Source organism: Rhea pennata, chromosome 4 (assembly GCF_028389875.1).
Source record: "Rhea pennata isolate bPtePen1 chromosome 4, bPtePen1.pri, whole genome shotgun sequence".
NCBI classification, from domain to species: Eukaryota; Metazoa; Chordata; class Aves; order Rheiformes; family Rheidae; genus Rhea; species Rhea pennata.
Window position 1 is genome coordinate 53,100,265 of NC_084666.1, and position 12,234 is coordinate 53,112,498.

Consider the following 12,234-nt stretch of genomic DNA (forward strand, 5'->3'; position numbering starts at 1 on the left):
TGTATAAATTACAAAGTTGTGAAACACCATTCAATTAATTGAGATGGCTGGGGAAATCTGGCAGCACACACAGCAGAATGGCTCTTTGTCAGTGAATTTTATCATCAAAATAGTGAGAATTCTTGCAGTGCATTCAAGTATTTCTTTCTTCTTTATTAGTTGCTCAGACATTGGAATAGATCTCTGACATTTTGTAACATCCAGGTCTTTTTTAACCCTTATTATACTTTTTTAACACTGCTTTAAGACAGATTAATAAAATAATGGACTGTAGATACTTTATTAAATTAAAACCTTCCTTGCTCTGTTAATAAGCCTGTAAATAACTCCAGGTGAGCCAAAAGTGTTCCTTCATACCTAAATTTCATACAATTTTCTTGCTTCCCACTCTATCGTCAGCATGTATCTATCTTTTGTAAGCTGCGGTTTTTTGTTATAAGAAAAATCTACATGTAATTCATGCATAACAAAAGTACATACATTGGGGGCCAACTGTAAAAAATATATTTTTTAATTTATGTAGCCCACTGACAAAAATATTTCAAATGTTTATGATAGTTTTTTACAGGTATTTTTAGGTACTGCTCTGTGCACTGCTGTTAATTTAAAACAGAACAGCTAAAGAGCTAGAATATTTGAGTATTCATTATTTCACATCTTGATTATGAATAAGGTATGAATAAGTGGCTGCTTATATAAAAAATATATATATTTCTACTAAAAATAATTAACAGAATTTATTGGTTAAGATTGATGAAATCTAAATCTGAAAGCATACATTAATTGTTGTTCCGTGTTGGGAAATTGTTTTGTATAAAGTTCATGTATCATCATTTTGGACATTAATATAAGGCAACAGGACTTTTTATCTATACTAGAGATATTTTAGAATATAGATATATATTTTTTAAATAGTGCAGATATGCATTTTTAGCCAATCAAATAATTATTGTATGTTTGACTTCCTTTTGGAGTAATGTTCTTTTCATCACTGCCTTTAAGCTAATATATGCGAGTTTTATTTATATTGAATAGAAGTAATTTATCCATGATTATTCTGGTTGATTTAAAGGAATGCTCATACACTAACTACTTCACATACATATGTGTGGTGGCATGTGGATATTCATTATTTTTGACTTAACGAAATTTTGAGAGGAATAATATCTAAATCAGAAATACTAATCATGACGGCTTTTGCATCTTGATTTCATACCCTCATTTTTTACTAATATTATTTCAACACATTGTCTAATAGCTTTGTTAAAATTTGATTGTACTAAATGTGTTAATGCTGTTTGGCTCCAACATTTTATTTTGAATCTGAACATTCCCTATTGGCCCATTTACAACTACAACCACAGGTTGATTTATATGTTTATCTTACTTAAATCTCCCAGTAATGTCAGTCTATCAGAGCTGTCTACCCTTTTTCACTGACTTCATTTTTATTTTAGAGAGCCTGCTTTTGCAATCTGGACTCATTTTCGTCTGTACTATGGCAGGATTGTCATTGACTTCAAATGGATTTTTACTCTAATTAGTTTTCTGCTGTAAGGAGTTTTAATTGAGTAATAGAAGACTATATCCTTAAATAGAAGTGTGTGTTAAGTCATGGAAGTGTGTATATAATCATAGATTTACATAGGCTGGAAAGGACCCAGGGTCATCTGTTCCCTCCTCTGCTCCAAGTTTAGAGCAGGTTGCTCAGGGCTGTGTCCAGGTGAATCTTGAACACCTTCAAAGACGGCAATCCCATGGCTTTGCTGGGCAGTCTCTTCCTGTGCTTAGCTACCCTCATGGCAACTTTTTTCCTTTTATTAAGAGTCAGATTTCCTTCTTTCAGTTCATGTTTGCTGCCTCTCATCCTTCTAGTGTGAATCAGTCTTGCACCATCTTCTCTGTGCAGTTCCACCAGGTAGCTGTAGACAGCAAGATCTGCCCTCAGGCTGGTTCTTCCCCAGGCCAAACAAGCCCCGTTCCTATAGCCTCTCCTCACAGGCCATGTGTTCCTGCCCCAACCACCCCAGTAGCATGTTGCTGGACACCTTTCACGATGTCGATACCTTTCCTGTCCTTGGGAGCCTGAAATTAGACTCAATACACCAGATGCAGGCAGTGCCAAATGTCAAGAAGAGTGCCTTTGCTCAGCCCACAGGCTGCACTCCTGCTAGTGCAGCCCTGGCTACTGCTGGCCATCTTTGCAGGGGCACGCTGCTGGCTCACGTTCAGCTTGGTGCCCCCCGGAATACCCTCCAGGTCACAGAATCACAGAATGGTGGAGATTGGAAGGGACTTCTGGAGATCATCTAATCCAACCTCCCTGCTTAAGCAGGGTAACCTAGAGCAGGTTAGACAGGATTGTGTCCAGGCGGGTTTTGAGTATCTCAGTCCTTTTCTGCCAAGCTGCTCTCCGCCCACCCAGCAATGTGGCATGAGGTTAATCCATCCCAGTCACAGGACTCTGCATTTGCCTGGCTTGAACTCTGTGTGGTTCCTATCAGCTCATTTCTCCTGCATGTGGAGATCCCTCTGAATAGCAGCCCCTGCCCTCCAGCGTGTGAACGGCTCTCCTGAGCTTGGTAATTGCCACAAACTTTCTGAGAATGCCAGCATGAGGATATCAAAGTCTGCAGACTACTTTGTCTTGGCACTGTGATTTTGAAGCTGATAGACTTGGAAGTCTCAGCAATTATAATTTATGTGGTAATACCCTCACTTTGGAACTTGTAAAGCAGAAAATGTTTTATTAGGAAAAGGATGGATTGTAATCAGTGAGTTTAAGCATTCTTTAAAAGAATTTGATGGCGAAAGAGCCATAGTGACTCACTGATTATTTCACTTGCTCCTCAGAACTATGATAAAGATGTGTTTTGTCAGTAGGATATAACTTAAGAATACACACTTTGAAAAAATGTGGTTTTATATCCTAATCTTTATGGAAATCATAGTGATATAAATTAAGCTTTATATTTTTTGATGCTGCTTGTAACTAGAATTTTCATAATGTGACAAAAAAGCCCGTGTCTGACGATTGTGCGACTTGTTCTCATGCAGAATGTTGCTATGTGTAACAGGTTGCTATGAGTTGTTTATGTGTAGGTGTAGAGAGGCACAAAATTTCTGTTATCATTGTCACGTATCTCTTCTTCAGAAACAGTTTGTGCTCCTGAGTAGACAGTGCTTCTAGAGTCAGGTGAGGAGTCAGAGAGCTGTTACATGTGATTAGGATCTCGACTCATTAAAATATCATGAATGAAAAGTAGCCACTGCTGCATCCTATAGGAAAGAATTGTGATTAGCAGAAGAAGTAAGTATATTTTAATTACGTGGTTTAGCTGGGAAGAAATCATCACAGTATCCCTGTGGAAGAAAACTTGGCTATGCAAACTATATTGTTGGAAGAGGGGTTTGGGTGGGTGTGGTTTTTTCATTGCAAAATTGTAGACTATTGTTTTTGAGACAACATGGAAAATCATTGCCATTCTTGGATTAAAAACTCATCTATCCCATTCAGGGCATATAGCATTAGCAACAGTGCTGATATTAATGTAGAAATTAGCACAGAATTTGATTATGACACACAGTCTATTTTTTTTTTTTTTTTTTTTTTTTTTTTGCTTTCTGGTGCTCATTTTATCAGAATTAGCATTTATTAAGGGTGAAACTGCTCTTAGCCGTATACACATAGGCTAATGTAACTAGGAATCCGAGTTGGTCTCTGTAAGTTATTTTTGCTAGGGTAACTTGCCAGACATCATTGCTACATAAATAATAGAATTGCAGATAATTGATAACTGGATGTGAATCCTGCTTGTTGTTGCTTATGGGGAACATGTAAAAGCCAAAAAGCAACTGATGGGCTAGAGTTATTAAAGGAGTATGTACAAGAGGGGTACAGGGCAATATCCTCATTGAAAGAATCACTTGCCACTGGTTGAAACAGTCCCATCTGACAATTTTCAGATGCTGAGATGTAAAAGAAAGCTGTTGCTGCAGTAAATGTTAAGTGTCTTCTGCAGAAACAGCTTTCGTGTCATGAACTGTTTCTTTCAATGATCTTATGTATCTTATCTTTCTTTCAAAGATTTTGCTATACAGCAAGATAATTACATTTGATTTAAAAAAAAACAGCTTTTTTTTTTTAACATTGCAGTTATATCAGGTTATTGATCTATAAAGCATTTTAGGTGGCTAACTCTTGTAAATTTGACTGAAGTTGCTTGAATGCCAGATGTTTCTCTGTAGCAGTGGTAGGTGACCATCCCTTTCCCTGAAAAGATGCACAAAGAGTGCCAAGAGAAGTGGAGGCACGGCGAGTCTTGACAAAGCTTGGAAACTTGCAACTGGGAGCTTGAGTAAGAACTGGAAATAAAAGCTAGAATATTTTCTTAACTTGCTGACTGGTAGCTCAATTGCTTCACTTGAGAATATAACTTCGATTATTCCAATATTCCAGAATATTCATTATTCTTTAGCAGACTTGAATATAACAAGTTATTTTTATAATGATTTTTAGATAGTTATTCTATGTGTTCTCTCCATTTCTTTATAATGTTTTTAGAGTATGTATGTGTTTGTAACATATTGTGTCTATTTTGAGATGTATAAATGCTTATAATATGTAATGAACAATACACATTTAGTTGTTTCTCTGTCTCCTGGAACTTATCCTGAAATTGTAAACTTTGGCTGGTGCACAGCATTTTATAAGATTTGTTATGATTTATGCATGTTTTTATGTCTGACAATTTAATAACTACATGCTGTTTCTCTTCTGCTACATAATATTGAACAATAACTACACTTGAAGGTTTGTATTTCCTGCATGTTATTAAAAGGAAAGGTATGCCTTAAGGCACTTTGTAATAATTCTGCAGTCAAAGGCAGAAGTCAGAAGGGACAAAATTGATCTGACACTGCTTCAGTTATGGGAAACACTAAACGTATTAACTTTGGTTCATTTGTAAAGTAGACATAATTTGGGATTAAATATTACAGCATATACAATCAAGGTTATGTTCTTTAAACAGCTTGAGCAGTGCTGTTGAAAATACTGAACCACACAGAGTTTGAAAAAAGTCCTATTTGGATTTTTTGTTACTTTTCAGGCGTTGTGCAGGCACAAGTTGTTAAACAAGGTGGTCTGAAATTCAGTCTCACATGCAGTAGAGAATTTGTCTGATTTAAGTTATGATGTGTTACTGAGGTTATTCATATATACTTGATCTATCAGAGCTAAATCTAATAAAATTTTAAAGTAAAATAATTTTTACATGTTCTGGTCTGGAATTAGAAAAAAAATCCTAAAGATTGGTTTGGATCAGGAACTTGATTTTGCGTACGTACTGTATGAATGTTCTGACTACAGAGGCTTATTACTGAGTAGTCAATGCCTTCCTTTCCTTCATCCCCCCACCCCTTCTTTCTTTCGTGAGAAAGCCTAACACTTTTGTAAGAAAGTTTTAGAATTTTGTATATTTATTTGCCACCACCCTCTTCACTTCCCCTAGGGTACTTCAAAAGTCTGTATTCCCAGCGCACAGCTTGCAGGAGCTCAGACCCTTTTTAACCTTGCCTTAATTTCAGTGACGTGCTCTTCTCAAGTCAAATAATGTTCTGTATTTCTTCCTAAATCTAGTGCTGAACTCCATAAACACATGATCTTTCTTGGTATCTAAATGGGAGTTGAATATCTGAATCTAGCTAAGAATTCCTTAAGGAAATCTAGCTTTTAAGTAACCGTTTGCCTAACAAATTGCATATTGGCTTTAAGCTCTTCACAGTGAAGAGCTTTTTGGGACTTGGGCCAGGATCCTCAACATCTTGCACAGTCATGTCATTGGTTTGCCTACCATGCCATTATTTCTCATAAGGTTAATGCCATAAATTTATTCATACTTTACTCAAGGTAATAGACAGCAGACTCCCTTGACTCTTTTCTCTTAAAATAGTCAGCAAAAAGTTGCAGAATTTCCAGGGCCAATTTAAGTTCCTTCAGTGGCATCCAGGCTTATTCTAGGAAAGATGATACACGTTAATACCTTCAGGATCTTGTATATGCAAAAGTAAATATGTAACAGCCAAGCTCTTGTCAGTTCAGGGAGTTTCATATATTTCATGTACTTAAAGGTCTGAGCAACTATTAGATCATGCAGTATGACTCTTGTGTATTTATTGGCCAGAGAGCCATTAAGCTGCAGTCAGTTGCCCTGGCATGAAGCTCTAACTTCTGTTCTGTTGCCTTTAAGGGCCTTTAGAACCAATGTATTTTTTTCAGAACTCAGTGTCAAGTTAGATTTCTAAACTCTATAGTTAGCTGTGTGTGTTGCACACCTAAATTATGAGATCCTCCAAAAGAACTGGCAATTCAACATCATCCACTGAAGGACAAAGAATATCTACCTTAACAAGAACCAGAAAACCAGAGGCTAATGCAGATATTTGCACAATATTTTAATATTAAAAATAGGATCGGGTTATAGAAATAAAAATTAACACTGAAATTCTATGTAGCAATGCAATAACCCTCTGTTTCTTCCCTATTCCATAGGCTATTACTCTTTTACTGCTGTTGATACAGCTAGTCTAGAGACAAAATCACACACACAGTTGATGGAATATATCTCAACTGACGTTCACTCTCTTATCGTTCTAATAGTTGAAGAATAATTGTATGAAAACTGGGTAAGAAATCTTGATTCCAAGTAATTTAGCATGGCGGTCACTGATTTACTATTGATGTACTTGCAACTACTGGTATGTGGAAACATGTTGAAACTCTCCTAAAATTCTAGTTTTGCTCACAGTAATATCAGTAGATTTTTTCATTGGTATTAATAGAATGTGAAGCAGGATTCTTTAGTTAAGCTGTGAATCCCTTTTGCCAATAAACTACTTGTATCTTTTTAAAAATTAGTAAATTAGATGTCCATTTTAAAGTACTAATTACCGAAAAGAAATATAGAGAAATAACAGATACTAATCACTAAAGACATCAGAGGAAATAGCACTATTAAAAGGTGATTGGCTTGTCTTGCTGGTTTTTTGGTTAATGATGTTGCCTTATGACAAGAATTACACTGTTTTTTTGTTATAGCCAGAGAACTGAATTCTTCTGTGAGCTACGTCACATGCCTTCCTCCTCTGTTTATATGCAACAAGCATCAATTCTTGTTCCTCTTGGAGTATTACTGTGCGGCTTAATATATTTTCTGTGCTTGTTTGTCTAAATCCAGAACAGCAACAAAAGCCCTTGCTTTTACTTACAGCATCTTTGTTATGTGGCATTAACAATATACCAAAAAATAGAGTGCAAGTCTTATAGGTGTTAACATCAATTTTATAGTTTTATTTCCATTAATTTTGGAATATAATGCAAGATTGACTCTAAGTATACATACTCTTTTGCTGATATTTAAAATTGTACATGATTATGTGGCCAGAGAGCTTTTATATTTTGCAGTTGTTCTCCCTTCCAGACACACATTTTCCCACTGTTTTCATGCTTTCTGTGATCTGTTTTCTCTGATTCTGACTGGACTAGGTAGTTCAGTATTATTTTTTGCCAGAGGCAGAAACTTGACTTGTATGTACTTTAGTTATATTTGTGGAGTCTTTTTCTTAATATCAGCAGTTCTGAGTAGACTAGCTCTGTGCAATTGTCACCTTTGTAATCCTATGTAAAAGCCTGAATTCATGCCTGATCTCTAAAATATTTCAAACAGTAATCTGTAAAAATGAGACTTCTCATGATTTTAGCTTAAATCCATTTTATTATTTAATCACTTTTTCCTTTCTGCCTTGATGTGTCCAGTATGGATTTTTTTTTTAAGTACTATTGTTTTGTTACCCAACATATAAGTTAGAATTAAATACATGCTATGGAACTTCTGCTTTCTAGTCTTGTATTTACAGCTGAGAACTCATTTTTTGACAATGTAACTCTGCTCCCTACTCTTAGATTTAAAAAACATAAGTGAAGAAAAAAAAAGTCAAATATGTAAGGGCCTGGATTTTTCCATTCCAGAAAACATTTTCTGTTTAGAACATTCAAATTTCTCCCATGCTGAAATTATTCAGAAAAATGACAGACACATTTTAAACATTTTCCTGATAGGGCAGTCACCTATTGTGTGAAGCAGTCAAATAATAATTCTGTATTCTGCCTGACTGTAGGTGGTCCAGAGAAGGAATTGCTTTTTCCATAGCTTAAATGAATAACCTAACTGATGGGTTTATGAACTCAGCCTTTATCTCTCTCTGGTCCAGTGAATATTGAGCTATTTCTATAAATCTTCTGCAGGACTTATGGACAGACTAACTGAACACTGAATATTGACACTGTAAAAGGTAAGAACTGTAACATCTACTCTGCTTCCAGGGATCAGGCTGTGTGCTATTGTCAGGAATTTTGCCATAGAATTTCTTCCTTAGACCTGAGAAACCTTTTTCCATTAAAAATCCATAGAACTAGTTGAGCTTTCCTGTGAAAACTTTCTTAACTGATCACATTTTCTGATTAAAAATAAATAAATAAAAGCCTTCCACCCCTATTTTATTAAAGGAAAAAGATAGTTCTGACCAGCTCAGGAATTTATGGAGAGAAGAGATGACTGTTTAACTATCTCCTGTTTTGTTGGTGTTCAAATTGTGTAATTAAAATGATTAAAGTGATATAAGATGTTTTCAGAGCTATCTGTAGGGAAATTCTTTATTGCTATAGCATTCTATTATCTTGATTATCTATTACGTATTATTAGCCAGCTTTAGTAGCTGTCTGTCTTTAAGGATGCATAGTTGTCACAGTTCTCAAAAGTTCAAAACACTAAACAAAGATCAATATAGGAGCTTATTTTTATGTAAAGGTTAAGCAATTTTTGTAAACAAAAAGTGTAAACAAACATGCTAATATTCCACGTGCAAAAATCTTGATTACTCCTGCACAGGCTGAAAAACAATGAATTATTTTTTGGAAAAATCTGCACCTTAATGCTCAGTGATCAGGTATTTTTAGATGATCTGCTGGCTTTGATCCTAAAATCAAACATGAATATACATAACAAATAGTTTATATATATATACACACATATATATATACACACACACATACACACACACATAAATAATTTTTATTATATATATATATATGTATATACATGTATATGTATAAATGGCTTTCTGTTGTATTAAATTATCTTAAAATCACCATACTGGACTTTAAGTTATATTTCTTTAAGCTAAGATTTTAAAAGGTACATGAGTGTTGGGCCATTGAGATTGTTTCTGCTGATGTTAAAAATTTATATGCAAGGGAAACTGAAAAAGATTGCTGAAATACAGTAATATGTAAAATACAAATATGCAAAATAGGTACATTAAACACTTTAAATCATAGCTAATTGGGCTGGAGCTTGCTTTAATTTAATTAGATGTGGCTCTCTGGCACTAATACCCAGAAAATGTTCTGGTCTTAAGGTCATTGTTCCTATAAAATGCTAATATTCGAAAGGTTTTCTCCTATTCCAGTTGATGCCAGTGCACCGATTAATTTCTGTGGCATGTAGGGGTTAGACCCTAAGCTAAGAATGAGACAGCAATTTGGGATTCCTCTTACTGTAAACTTTGGCTATTAATAATAATTCTGAGTTAGATAAAATTCCTATTGTCTTCCTGTTTATATACTCATTCCTCTGGAGGACACTGCTACATGTCACCCAACTCTTTAGTTTACCCAGGAAATATGTTACAACTGAAGGGAACAGTTGTTATTATTATTTTTTTAATCTTTCTTATTTGTAATCAGGTTTAAACTCTCTAAGACAGAAGCTGCCTTTGTAAACAAAGGCTTGGTGGTAATTATGCATGTAAAGAAAATGTGAGTTATGAGAGTAAAAGATGGTAATAGGTCAAATAGAGTTTTTTTCTGAGCATTGTATGAAATACCACTTTCATTTGGTACACATGGAAACAGAAAATATATTTCTGCTTGTTATATCTAGTGTCACATATATGCATCCAATAAATGTTTTAGGATGACGTTCCACCAATATGAGCTAGTTGATTTGCATAGTTAGGGTCATGAATGAAGAAGAAAACATACCCATAGATTTTCAAAATTGATTCCTAATACTGTAGATGATAAAAGTGGAAACATAAAAAATAGATACAGAAACAGCAGAGCATAACATTTTGAGACTAAAATTTACATCAAGAGAGTGGATTTCCATACAGTTTTGCTTCTACAGTACTTTGATGTTACAAAAACAGAATTGGAATATTAGCAGTTACAGAAAAATAAAAATCACACTTGAAACAAGGCAAAAAACCTTAGCAATTATATGCTTAGGCATATTGATTTTTAGAATTTGATTTGCTGCTATGAAAGGGTCGCTAACCTGCTAAGGCAGCTAAATTACATTAAAAAAATGCAAAAGATCAAGACAGAGCATTCCATGCTTATTAAGGATTCCCAGATCTAAATTTCTTGGCTTGAAGACTAATGAAGTATTAGAAATGTATAATTCTACAGACTGTCCTAGCATCTTACTGTCAAGTATGTGGGTGTAAGTATTCGGTATAAGTATGGGGGCAGGTTTTTAGCTCAGTTGGTCAGAGCGTGGTGCTGCTAATGCCAGGATCGCGGGTTCAGTCCCCATATGGGCTATGCTGAGGGTTGGACTAGATGATCTCCCGAGGTCCCTTCTAACCTCACCATTCTATGATTCAACCAAGAAGCCAAGTTTAACAATGCTTGTCGTGATTTGAGACCCAGATCACTTACCAATAGATATGTTGTTCTGTGGCTCCAAGAGCTATGGACCAGATACAAAGCTCAAAACAGTTAGCAGTTAGAAAGTAATCAGATTTTAATCATTCTGCATTATATTTCTAATGTATCCTCCTTCTGCAAAGTGGAAGCGCTTAGCATGGAAACAGTGAAGCTGCACTTTTTAGATATGTTGGTGTGAATGTAAATCAAAGCAAAACTGTTTATACTTGACACTTCAAATAATCCTTGTGTCCTAGTCACAGATGAAGAAAGACAAGATGCAAGAGAACGCAGTAACTGTAAAGCCTGACTGTGGATTTATCTGGGAACTAGGAGTAATTTGTTCTGGGGACATCGTGGTTTCTTTTTTTGCAGCTGAAAACTGTTTCTGGGACAGTTGGAACCTTACTGCCTTGCTTGTCCTTAGGAGAATGGAGAAAGGACTATTTTTCTTCTTTACCTCTTCAAACATAAGGAGACAAAGCTAGATTTTCCTTTTTTCCAGGATCTCCTTTTCAGGTCCAGTACCGTTCTGGTATGCAGGAGAATCATACCATCTTTCAGTGTAGCCTCAAGTGGCCTGAAGAAAACGCTAACAAAAGGACTTTCTTCTACAGCTAGGTTCCTAGACACTTGACATTTCTATAGATAATTTTTCTATATTGAGTGATATGCATATCATTTCTGAGTGACCTGCTTACAAACTCTGATAATTTTGTTGGCTAGACACTGACATTCTTTCAGTTGTTCTCTCAGCTGTTTTGGTCATTTTTTTTCCACTGTGTCATCCTGTGGTGATATCAATATTTTTCTGCAACATTCTATGCTACAGCACTTCTAATTATTTTATAATTGTTAGGACCTTGTGAATTCTTTCTTAAATACGTATCAGAGGATAAAGACCTTCCCCTTAAAGCTTTCCAAATAACTACTAGCTGTTACAGATACCTGCTATGGAATTAGATTTGTGACTGCCAAATCCCAGCTGATTTCCAACTATCCTTTTTGCTAACGTTTACTATTTTAGTGAACTTTCAAGCTGTTAGAGCATACAGCATTTGCTTTAATGACCCATTCTGGCGTTTAGAGGTGTCATACTACTGAGATACCACTGTGAATTTATAGGGGAAACTGGGAAGAGAACAGCACTAGCCCTGTAGTTTGTGGATGAATTTTACATGAATACCCTTTTACAGTTCACTCTGCCAGCAAATATATTTGACAATTACATCTCTTTCAGATTTCCTTTTTATTTCTTTCTTTCCAAAGAGGCAACTTATTGAAAATAAGGTGATTATAGGATTTGTTATACAGTCTTCCAACAAAAGAACATCTATCTTTTTGTTTTAAACTAACTGTGAAGTTAATTTGCTTCATGATAAAGTAGTGTTTCATTGCATCACATATTGTTAGTTTGGTGCAGTATAAAACACAAAGCAAAAGAAAACAAATCTTTACTAGCA